The sequence below is a fragment of the Numenius arquata genome, chromosome 4 (genome assembly GCF_964106895.1).
Source record: "Numenius arquata chromosome 4, bNumArq3.hap1.1, whole genome shotgun sequence".
NCBI classification, from domain to species: domain Eukaryota; kingdom Metazoa; phylum Chordata; class Aves; order Charadriiformes; family Scolopacidae; genus Numenius; species Numenius arquata.
In genome coordinates, this window is record NC_133579.1 from 47,397,195 (window position 1) to 47,410,097 (window position 12,903).

The window sequence follows — 12,903 nt, forward strand, 5'->3', positions numbered from 1 at the left end:
GACTTCTGATTCATCTGAATGATGAACTGACACTGAGGAATAAACAGGAAGAATTAAATGTATGTTTCTTCAGGACCCAATGAAAAAGAAAATGCTGAAAGATAAATATATGGATAAGAAAAAATTCAATTTACAACTTACCTTATCTGCTGTGACACTTAACACCCCACAGAGTACCACCTGAAAAAAAGTCAAATCTAAAATGAAAACAGAATAGTTACAGCTTTATCTTTTCAGAATTCAAAAGATTTTAAAGTCCTTCATAGCCACATTAATGACATTATGAAGGAAGCAGTAGAGAGAAGGGAAAAAAAAAAAATCCATGAACTCTACCAGATAGATGCAAGAAGAAGCTTGCAGGAAGAAAGGCAGAACATGGATCTAACAAGAGGTGATACTGAAGGAAGATAAAATAAAGATTGATACATTAAGAGATTTTTTTTTTTTTTAATTCAGAAAGATGTTTCTAATCATAAAATTGAGATTTACTCAAAATGAAACAGCTTACAAGACAAATCTCTTATTCTAAAATAAAGTATCAAAATGGCTGCAGCATATTATCCAGCACTTTGAGAGGAAAACCTTTAATTTTGAGGATTATTTTGCATTCAATTTTTTGGGGTAACTTCAGCAGAATATTCTGAGGAACTGGAACCTTCTTGGGAGCTACAAAAGGTCTCCCCAAGAAATATTTTCCATCACTTTGCTAAAGAAGCAATGAGCAAACATAAGCATAGGCCATTGAATAAGTGATAATGGTTGACATCAAAGAATTTTAAAGAGAACATTTCAACAAGCAGAAGATTTCTTAAGTACCATACGAGGTTTAAATGCAAAAGCTGTTACCCTCAGAGATCTGCAGTTTTTCAGGACCAGGATGTCTACGTGGTGAGAAATACTTTGAGTGCCTGTACTGTATAAGCAGTTTCTGATACAGCTTCATAAGTACTTAGCCAACTCAATAAAAGACACATGGGCTAAATTGTCATTGGTGCTGTCATTTAAAGGGAAAACATTTTTTAAATTATTTTGCAAATTTCATTTTACAGTCCATTAAAGACTCCACAGTGGAGAGAAGTCCCACATACATACAGTCTGTGTCATACTAGTAAATCTATGTGAGAGAGTTCCTGTGAAATTCTTTCTTTGGATGTACAGACAACTGCTCCCTTCCTCTGGTCACTTATTAAAACCTATCTTGAGAGAGGTAGTCTCACCTCTGCAGGTGTTCTAGGGCTGATTATTTGGAGATAACAGGAGAGACCTTTTGTGGGTGTGGAATAGTGAAAATAAGTCCCCCAGGTTAGTCTTTTAAAGACCACAAAGCTAATGGTAGGAACTACAAGATGTGTGAGCCAGAAGAGAAAAGAAAATACTAATCTATTAATTAAGGACAGAAGATGGAAACGGTAGCAAGATAGCAGAACAATGAAGATATACTAATTTAAAGGCACAATCTACATATGCAACTTCTAGTTTTGAAGCTGAGTAATAAATGCTGAAACACAGTCCAAATAATAGGTCTTACACCAGACACTATGGACTTGATTAAGCAAAGAAGTTCATTTTACAACACATTTAAATGATCTCTTCTTAATCATTTCATGACTAAAAATAGCTTTTGGTACCAGAAGTGAATGAAGGGAAAACCAACAAAACCAGAAAAAAGTGGAGGAGAGGAGGAGCAAAAAATGAAGAATGTGAAATTTACGATATAAAATAAACACATCATGTATTTTTAATCTTTTAAATCGTATGGATAAACTCATCCAAACAACTGTTCCCTTCAATAAAACAATCATTCAAGAAACAGATTTAAGTTCCGTTATAAAACAATAATTTTCTTAAAACACTACCTTAGAAATTCCATTTTACCCAAATTTTGAAGGTGTAAAGTTTCATTCTTTTTCTGTTAGTTGTCCTGTTCATTAGAAGTCAATGATTTCTTGTTTATTTGTTGGTATTTTGAGATTTCCTCTTTTTAGAAGATTATCACAGCTGATCTGAACCTCAAATGAAGTATTCAATTCCTTCTAATATGGCTGCAAATATTTATTGAACAAAAGTTCAAGTTGAGTAAGCACAAATGTTCACTCAGTTGCTGTATCTGCTTCCTTTCTGGGAGCTATTTGTTTTAGATGGTGTCTAGAACCTTTCTTCTGCTACAATTTGTCTCTTCTAACAATATTCTCCTATTGTCATAGGAAATTAAAAAAAAAAAAGATATATTAATACACATAAAGAAAGAGATACATGAGTGTTGAGATATTTACATCCTGTTAATTCTAGTGGAAAATTCACTGTTAATTTTAATCCCATATTGTTTTCATGCTGTGTTAAATGCGTGTTTCTTTTCTCATTGTCTGTATTTCTGTCTTCTGTCTTAGAATTCTATCTCCATGGTTGTGAAATACAGTGATCCTGTTATTATTTAAGCAATATTTTTGCCATATCACAAACTTCAGACTTTGAAAATACTCCTGAACTAAAATTTGATTAAAAAAAATATCAAACCAAAAAAAACCAAACAAAAACCACAAAGGCTTTGTGAACAGAGAATTTGAAAATTACCGTTTAATATGAAGAAAAATGTAATTTTAGCCATAAAATTTTAGCCTGAAACCTGTTTAACCTCTTGAAGAAAAAAGCTGAGTTTTAAAAATTATGTAAGGTAACCTGCATATATGAAAACTAACCATCATGAATGAATATTCACTGCCTACAATTTTCCTTTTGTGCAATACTCAGTATTTTGTAGGCAAAGACTTTACCTCACTGCAAGTGAATATGAACTCAATCACAGAAAGGCAAATAGAAAAATCTGGGTGAAAAAAAAAGAAGTAGAAGAAATAATGGGACTGTATGCCACTATTGGGGTATGTAATTTTACTTATTTTTTTTCGCCAGCCACTACAAACCTCCAGTCTCTGATTTGGGTAGTAAGAAAAAGAACACCAGCAATTAGATAGACATGGCTACCCTACCCTTTCCCCGGTCTTGGTTTCCTGTATCTTATCTGGAGGTCACAGTCAGTGGGTCAGGACTCCCCTGGTAAACTGTAAGCCAGCGTGGGAGGTGGAGGTGGCCCATCTTGTGGTTTCTTTCTGTTTCCTGACACAGCATTATCTCCCGCTGTTCCATTTAATGAGTAGATTGCTTAGGGGATGTGGTGCCTTTGGCAGGGTATGTGGTCTGGTCCAGAGTGGAATGCCTCTTCTCTGTTCACCTCCTGAATTACTACTCCACCCCCATCAGCTGCCAGCGTCTTTCTGAAATTTGTTGGAGCATGAGTGCTGTGCTCCAGAAGAGAGGGGCTTCTCTCACTGGAGAAAGTTCAGGTGTGTGATGCCTTATTTTCATTATGATAGGTTTGTAATATATCCATTACAGTGTGTCAGTGTGTTCATAAATGCTAGCCCAACAACAATTTAACCTGTATTTCAGCTACCCAGGCTTGAGCCAGTACTTACTGAAATCAGTGGGAACAGAAGCTGATGATACAAAGTGCCTAACATGCAACCACTCCATAGGGCCGAACTAGTGCTCATAGACATCTCATCAATACCCCCAAATCCTGGGAACTGATGGCAAAAATTTCTTCGAGGGCCTCCAGAACAGAAATTCACCTTCCCTACAATACCAACAGAAGTATGTTAGTGAGGTTACCAAATTTCAGACCGTCACATTACAAAGTTAAGTTTTGAAAAGATGTGAGTTGTTTTCTCATAGAAGTCCTTAAATCAGGAAGTTTCTGTATGAACATGTAGAGTCCTCTTTCATGGTTTCCTCCACCACCAAAAGCTGCATGAGCTACCCTTCCTCTTCTACACCAACTAGTCATACTAAATTTATATCTTGTTCTGCAATTCTCAAGAAACAATGTTAACAAAATATTTTAGGTTCTCTTGCACTATAAGAATAATAGCCTATACCAAAAAGTATTTTTTACATTTGTTGTTTTTTTGTCAGGTAGAAGATAATAAAAATGAATGTCGCTAAGCTGAAGAATAGAAACACACGTACTCAAGAACTGCTGTAAATGTTCTCTAGGGAGAACGCCTGAGCTGAGTAAAATGCATCCAGATGGAGAAAGGTGTGTGCAGGTGTGCAAACAGCAACCAGTTCAGACTCATGAAAAGTTGTGAAGCAGAACCACAAGGATGGCAGGAGCTTCTAGACAATCTGAGATAAATGATTAATTATGATATTTGTGATAGATACAGCTTAAGAGAGGATGGAAGATTAATTCTCATTATACCTTTAGGCACTTTTTGAGATCATCTCCTGAATTGCAAGCTGCCTTTGTTTCTTAGGCAAGTGGCTTTTCTTGACCTATGCAAAATATCTACAGAGAGCTAATGGCTAGACATACAAAATTATATTGCAAACAGACATCAGACTGTAGAGAGTTTGGTATGAAACAAACGTACTGCAGAATATCTGCAGAAATATCATGCAGAAAGTACTGGTTTTGAAAAAGTTACTGAAAGACTTGCCGAATAAGAATTTCCTAAGCTTCAAAATGTTTGTATAGTTTGTCATTAGCTCTGGAAATTATGATTCCAGCTGCTACCACTGATAGTATTTTGTTGCGTTATTGATATTTGATCAAATCTAGCTGTTAATCAACTCAGAAAATACTGTGATTTGAAATTTTTTCATGTACGTGCTTGAGACAAACCGTATAAATTGAAATTCAAATAAATATTTTTATTTTTTTTCAATTGGGCTTTTGTCAACATTTTGTTATTAGACAACTTAACAAGGCATGGAGGACATTGCAGTTCAGCTTTCTGCAATGTGATAGTCCATTTTCTAAAACAAGAATCCTAACTTTGAAAATTTTATTCCCTTTAATAGATTCTAGCATCAGTAAGAAGTGGATAGCTGTGCACAGAATTGTACAACTGTTAGATAGTAATTTTCACCAAATTTTAAGACACAATTTATGACTAAAAGAGGAAGTATTTCTAACCCATATTTATTTCATGCCTGCAGTTTCTGATCAAAGAAAGTACTAACAACATTTTTGCTTCTTATATCTTAATTTATTTAGAAATTGGTCTACCCTTTGAAGTCAGAAGGAAATGAAAGCAAAAACATATCAGTAAAAATTACCAATTCTTATTCAAAATTAATAAAGCTATCTCCCTCTTCACTTAAAAATAGAAAAGTTTTTGAGGAAAACATAATCAGTGATTCTAACTTCAGGAATATGAATTCTAGAGTTATCTGTGCCATGATGCATGGGTTAAACTCCTGGTGTTGGGCAAGGATAATCTACCAAACTTTGCCCTTCTACCAGGTAGTTAATTGAAGATCTACTTTACTTCAAAGAGAAGTTCAGCAAAGAGAAGTCCAGCAACTCAATCTATCTGAATAGCCTTTCAAGATACTTAATAATTGGAAGAAATAGTTTTCATCTTTGTCTACTAAATTACTGCCAATTTCTTGCTATTTGGGAAATAGTTGGTTTGTTTATAAATGCCCATAATACAGTAATTAACATTTATACAGAAGTTGTATAGTATTATATAAAAATGAACTACTTTCCATTCCCTTTCTTCAATATAGATAACAAAATATGACAGCATTCAGGTTTACCACGGGCCCTAAATAAACATTTCCTTGTTTCTTTCATCTGTTTCTTACTTTCCTCTACTGAAAATCCTTTTTGTCACAATGCAGCAATCTTCCATAACTTTCTTCTTCCACTAGATAGAAAGCCTCAGTTCTATCCGCAATAATTATTTACATATCCATCAAAATGCAGAAATCTCATTCTCCCTAAAAAAGGAATGCAAACGATTTTCAAAAAAAAAAAAAAAAAAAACCAAACACAAAAACAACAACAAGAAAAAAAACCAACTGTAAGTGTGACTTACGATTGAGGAGGAAAAGTCTGTGCCTGCTGGTTTGTGTTTAGAATCTTACTACCTAAATCTGTTTCCAAAATGAGCATTATGTGTGGTCAATTTTTAATTTTTAACCAACATACAAGATATTAATTAAACAAACACATGGCTTCTAATTTCTGGAAGTAGACATATATAGTCATCTGCATATAGTCTTTCTTTTGCAAGAAACAATTTCAGAATATACTCAAGAAGCTTCTAAGTAAGGAAGATAGTCAAAATAATATTCACGTATCCCTACCTGTATTAATGGTCACATATCACTCCTAGCCACTAGTAACAGGTTGATTTTATTAGCAGACAAAACCTGTTCTTCTCCTAGATGAAAATGAATGGCTTTTGACTTCAATATCGCTGAAGTGATATAAATAAATGACAGTCTAGGCTATTATTTCACAAAACCTCAAAATTTCGAAGTGTAACTATACAGCATGAACAGGTTGTATCATTGGGTGCTCATTAGAGCGATACAAGCTATAATCACTCTGTGGAGTAGATTTAGACTATAGAAGTCTACTGATTTAAAATTTTTCTATACACATCAAGGAAAATAAATTTTACTTAAATATTAATTAATGAAAAATTAATTGTTCAATATGTAGCATAATAAATTGCCTTTTAAACAAAATCTCTATACATGAATATTGTTATGGCAAATTCCTTCTCCCTAGACAAATAGTAGATACAATAATCCGTAAAAACTGTTTCTGAGGAATAAGTCCAAGAAAGAGGAAGTTAATTATTTTCTAATAACATACCACACAGTATACACTGAACTTACATTATATTTCAAACTATAAGCATTCAGTTTAAAAAGGAAAAATTTAAGGTTGCTAAGCAACAGTGTCTTTGTTTATCGTAACATTTTTGAAACGAAAGCACCGGAAGGGGAAAACAGAACAAGCATACAATTATATAATCTATTTCACAGTCAACATAAGAAAACAACTTTTGCTTACAGATAACAAATTAATAAATATTCTTGGCAACAATTTGATCTATGGTCCAATGGACTTTTTTTCTGTGCATTGCTGTTGTTATTTTGACTTTGCTTTCTAAACATGTCAGTAAATGTATACGGCTAAGTAAGAAATGAGAAGTTACAGAACAGGTTTATTATTGAGCAGAATTTCTGAAAGATGTTCAAACAAAAAGGTTGTTCTAGATCTGGATTTGGACACAGACTGATAGAAATGTATAATAATTTATAGCAAAAATACGTAAGTATATAGACTTGATTGTCCAAATGTTCTTATCTAATCTCTCTTTAAAGCATATATTTACTCCTTCTTATAAAACAAATGAAAAGGATGAATTCTTCACTGACTCCAAACTACTCAACTTACAAAAAAACCCAAACAAGTTAGTGACTGTGTATTGAGGCGCTGCACAGAGCTCTCCAGTTGCAGAGAGTGTAGCCTTGATGAAGGTGTAGCTGCTTTCCCAGCCATGTCTAGGCAATTGCTTAAGCTTAACCATTCTCTCTCTGAAATGCTTTCTTCTTGTGCCAAATCCCTTGCAGTGGGTGGGGAGAAGGGAAGCAAACCCACATACTCTGTGCAAAGGAGTGTCCCATCCTCATGATGATTCTCAGCTGGAGAGGTGGTGCCAGAGCCAACATTTCTCAGTAGTTGAAAGATGAACAGGAACTGCCTAATATGCCTGTCCTACCACTACCTGTAATTTTCCTGTTTATCATCATTTTGTCTCTTAAAAAGATATGTGGTTCTCTTTCACAGTTTTCTTTTTTTTTTTTCTTCACTGTAATTAAGTGAGGTCAAGACTTTCTATGTTCTACAAAATGAGACAGCTCATCAGCCAGGAAAGGGGACACTGGCTATCTTCTAACGTGCCTGACCACAGTCGCTGGGGCTGGCGTTTTGTACCTCTCATTGGACATGCCACTGAAGTGGATGAGGCCTCAGTCCCCCAGAAAAAAGCACTTCAGCATCAATATATGATCCAAAGTGTCTATGTTTGACCTTTCATTACTAACTGAAGCAGTATATGTCAGCTTTTTTTCCAGAGTAATTTAATGAATCCCCTTAACATGTGACAAAATTCTTGGTGGTTTTATGAAGACTGTCGTATCTTCGAGATTTGTTTTTCTCTTTCCTCCTTTTTCCAAATAGGGTTGACTTCTACCTTGTTTGCTACAAATGTTACAATATGTATATAAACATAGAAATACACATGGGCATGGAAGTGCTGATACTTTGTTTTATCTTACATTCCGCAGACATTTTCATCCCAGATGGTGTGGTGCAAGCCTTCAAGTTAAACTTTCAAAATCATCCCAAGATTTTGGTGTTTATAAGTGATGTAAAAAAAGGAAATGTTATGATGAAACCTTTTCCCCCCCTTAAACAAACAAACAAAAAAGATTTTTTTGATACCTTTTATACTACCCTATGTAATTTTTTGGAGAAAACAGAAATCCAACCAATTAAGGCTGACATTCCAGTTATCTATAGGGATCCACAACTACTGCTTTTAGTGGTTTGTTTGGGGTTTTTTTGTTGTTGTTTTTGGTTGGTTTTTTTTTGTTTGTTTGTTTGTTTGTTTTCACATTAGTGATTTTGGAGGTATCAGTCAGGTATTTTTAAGGTAAAATGTTATTCTGTTAACAAAACCACACATCTAGCTTTAGTGTTTTGTTGGGTTTTTTAATAAGGATTTATCTTTGAATTTTTTTTGAAGGAAGTGGGTCTTACTTGGCTCATTGGACTTCCAACATAAATAGTCCATCTTGATGTCATGACTGGGTACTGGTAGCAGACCTCAGCCAGCCCAGAGAATATTCATGAAGATAATCGGTGTCTATGAGAAGAAAATATAACATGCACACTAAATAAAAGCAAACAATTTTTAAAATGTTTCCCCTAAAATAGGAAAATAAATTTGCAATTTAGTTTTTTGACTTCATAAAAAATTGAGTGAGTATTTGTCATGGTTTTGAAAGTAGGGAAGAGAAAGGCATAATTTTAGATTAATGTCCTCTGGTAAGATGCACAGTGGATCCAAATTTCCAAGAACAATAAAACTCTGGTTCTGAAGAACAGTATTGATCTGTGAAGAGCAGTCAGTCTATCCTGAACTTCTCAGGATGTTAATGGAAAATAAGATGAGAAAACTTTGTAGAATCAGGTCCTTAATTTTGAGCTTAGCTGTGTGGGAGAGGTATTGAGAAGTTTTAAATCCTTGTTGCATAAAATATTAAGAGCATGTTATGTAAAACCATACTTTGAGAACTATAAAGATGATGCGATCCTATAAAGTGTGAGAAGAAACAGTAGATCTGACCTCTTATAGCTCCCACTGGCATTCAGCAACTGTTCCTAGAGCTTTAAAGGCAAGGTTTAGTAAGCACCATCAGGAAAACATTTCAGGTTTCTTATTTTAGTAATGATGTTCAAAATCACTGCTAAAAAAGAGCTAAAAAAAGAAATCCACCTGAACCCTAAAAATAGGAGAATCAAAAAGAAGAGTCTCATAAAGCTATAAAGTGTGTTTATTTCACAGAACATTTGTATCGGTTATTAATCAATGAGTTAGGTTATTAATCTATGAGTCAACTACAAATTTGGGGACAGGCAAGCCTCAGGAAATGAAAAATGGGAAGTGGATTCAAGGCAATTCTGTTTCTGGATTAAAGATGTACCAAGTTCTATTTCCATGAACACGGTAGGAAGCCATGAGCAAGGACATTCACCTTTACTGACAATTAGAAACATCTTTGCACTTAGCATGGAACCACAGGTACTACCAGCTAATTTTCTTTTTGTTCTTATAACTGTGTTCTTGACTTGTTGCTTATTTTCTATGTGTGGTGGTTTTTTTGGTTGGCAAATCACCTCACCCTGCCCAAATTCGCACTCATTCTTGAGCACTTTGATGTATTACCTGGGTTGGGAAGCAATATGTAGCTTTCTCCCTTTTTCAGGCCCCTTCCATTTCAAATGCACATGACCTTAAAATTAATAGCAATATGTTCCACTTGATACCGCATAGAAAAGATGGAAAATATTTTATTGGGGGAAAATGTGAAGCCTATCCTTGCTATTCAAAATACTTCCCAAATGGCTTTGAAAGAACACGACAGAGCTGAACTTAAGGAATGTGTCTCTCCCCACCCAACATCTGAAGTATTATGGTGGGATATTGTGACCTTAATAAATTCAGACTTAAAAAGATATCACATTTGGTGGTTTTGAAGAATATCACACAAGGGAATAAAAAGATGTCTGCATACTTCCTATTCCCTTCTATGGATATCTAAGCTTGATACCACCTGAATTCCACATGTTCTGATGTTGCTAAGTATTTAAACTACGTCTTTTGTTTAATTTCTATTCATTTTAGAATCCTGAAGAAGGAGCCGCAGATTCTAGTATGAGCTGGTGCTTATATAAAGATAGTATAGTGCAACTAGCTCACAACTTGTAAATGACAGCCATATGCCAGTAGCTTGTCTGCTATCATGTGTTACTCCTCAAAGGTCAGATGAGACACACAAGTGCTAAAACATGTCTTGAAAGTTGCTAGCCTACAATAGCATGGATGAAGACAAAAGAGATTCCTGAACACTAGGTATTATCACTTTGATAGATCAGGGAATTTATTGTCAGTGTCCAGCTAACGGGTGTTATAACAGTGTAACATGTGTATATAATTAGCTTCCAAATGCATAAATTGTCTGCATTCAAATAATAACTTGTTCTGAATTCAGTATGATGCTGTAAAATAACGACTTACTGGATAAATATGACTACAGTTTCAACTGAAATAAATCATTCTTGTTATTTGGTTATAATTTTCTTTTACATTAACTTTGGGAGTTAAAACATATAATTTAAATCAGTTCAGACATTAAAGGAAAACAAAGCTGTAGGAACTGGTTGGAACAGGTTTCCTGGAGAAACTGTGGATGCCCCATCCCCTGAGATGTTGAAGGCCAGGCTGGATGGGGATTTGAGTAACCTGGTCTAGTGGAAGGTGTCCCTGCCCATGGCAGGGGAATTGGAATCAGGTGATCTTTCAGGTCACTTCCAACTTGAACCATTTTATGATTCTATGATTCCATGACTCTGTGAACTGTTTCTAAATCTTGAGGAAGAAATTTTAAAAACAGTTTAAAAATAATTATTTTCATAGTAAAAGTAAGACCTTTAACGTAGTGGGGACACGGACTATTTACTATCTAGAAACACAGAGAGAAGATTACCATCTTAGAAAAGGAAGAAGGTATTTTTCTGTTTTAATACACATAGATGTACACTGATACATAGCTAGGACACTTATAATAATAATTACATTAATTATATGATCTATCTTCTTATTAATTATAATAATTAACGGAGCATGAGAGCAGACATTTTGTACTTTCCTCTTTCTAGCTTATTTGTTATCCCCTTAATGCCTTCATAGTAATAGCAGAGAACTGGTCTATGCTGCCTACCTCTCATGGTTTTCTAGCCCCCTTTGTCAAGTAATATATAGAACCTTCTCAGTTAAGCTGCATGGTCCTATTTAATTCTTCTTTACACACACACCTTTTTTCATACCTCTTAACTTGCCCAAACTTTCTCCAGTTCCAATATATCAATTTTGAGATGAGTGGACTGGTTAAGAAAATGCACACAACACCAAAAAATGCAGATGGGTCATGGATTTGTGCAATAATAAAATATTGTTCTTAGTTTTCTTCTCTATTTCTTTCCTACTAACTTTTAGAATTTGATTTGCTTTTATGACTATGACTAATTCTCTTCAAATGATCAAAAATGACATCATTGAGCCGAATTTTCAAAAAACTGTCTATCATTACCTGTCCTCTATAGTATTAACTGTTAAGTTAGTACCCATTGTTTTATATGTGAAGCTGGGATTGTTTTTGCCCACTGTAAGGTCTTTTGCATTTATGTGCAGTAAATTTCACCTATCACTTTAATGATCAGTCTTGTAAAGTCTTTCTGCAGTTCTTGACAGTCAGCCTTTCTTTACTACCCTGAATAACTTGTTATTGTCAAAAAAACTTATCGTCTCCCTCTTCAGTCCTTTTTTATGAGCTTTACTGTTTAATGGTGCAGGTCCTTACAGATCCTTGTGGAACTTCCTTCGTGATGGTAACTGACATTTGCTTCTTCCTTCTGTTTCTAATCACTTCACCAATTTTTAAATTTATTTAATTCTATTTTTTAATCCTTCCCTCTCACACTCCAGCTGTCAAGTTTCCTTGAAAACCTTTTGTGAGAGATAGTTAAAAAAAAAGGTCTGGTGAATTCAAATAGGGTATATTAAAAAGATTTTTCTTATCCACATGCCTGTTGACTCCTCCAAAGATTTTTAATATAAATAAAATTTGAAAAACCATACAATGTTTGGGAAGGCTATCAAGAATATCACTTTATATTAAAACAAGATTTATAGAGAATTATACTACATTTTCAACAGTATCTCTTACTTCAAGCTGCTAAAACATAAATTATGGTCAGATAAAAGTAAAGAAGTTTAATTTCATTGGACTTTTGGATTTTGTTTGGTTTTTCTTTTAATTTCTTTTTTGCTTGCTTGTTTCTGAAGGTCTGAGACCTTCTTGAGACTATTGGACTATTCTGAATTAAGAAGAAAATGAAAATTATCCAACCAAAATTTAAAATCAAAACAGTAATTAGTAAAATGATTCATGTATCCAAGACCCTTGGAAAAAATAGAGCTGTCAAAAGTGTAGAACAAGTATATACATTTCCACTAGGCGACAATGAAACAAATTCATATCAGACACTGTTTGGTAATATTGTGACTATGGAGCAAAGTTGCTGGGTATTTCCAATTTTTTTGGGTTCAGGAACATTCTCCTCACAACTTCAAAAGTACTACCTGTGTAATAAAGAGCACAAGGAACAAGTGCTATCTATGTAATAAAGAAGGAGCAAGAACACATTATCTCACTGTTAGTAACAACTAAAATGATTTCATAAACCAAGTC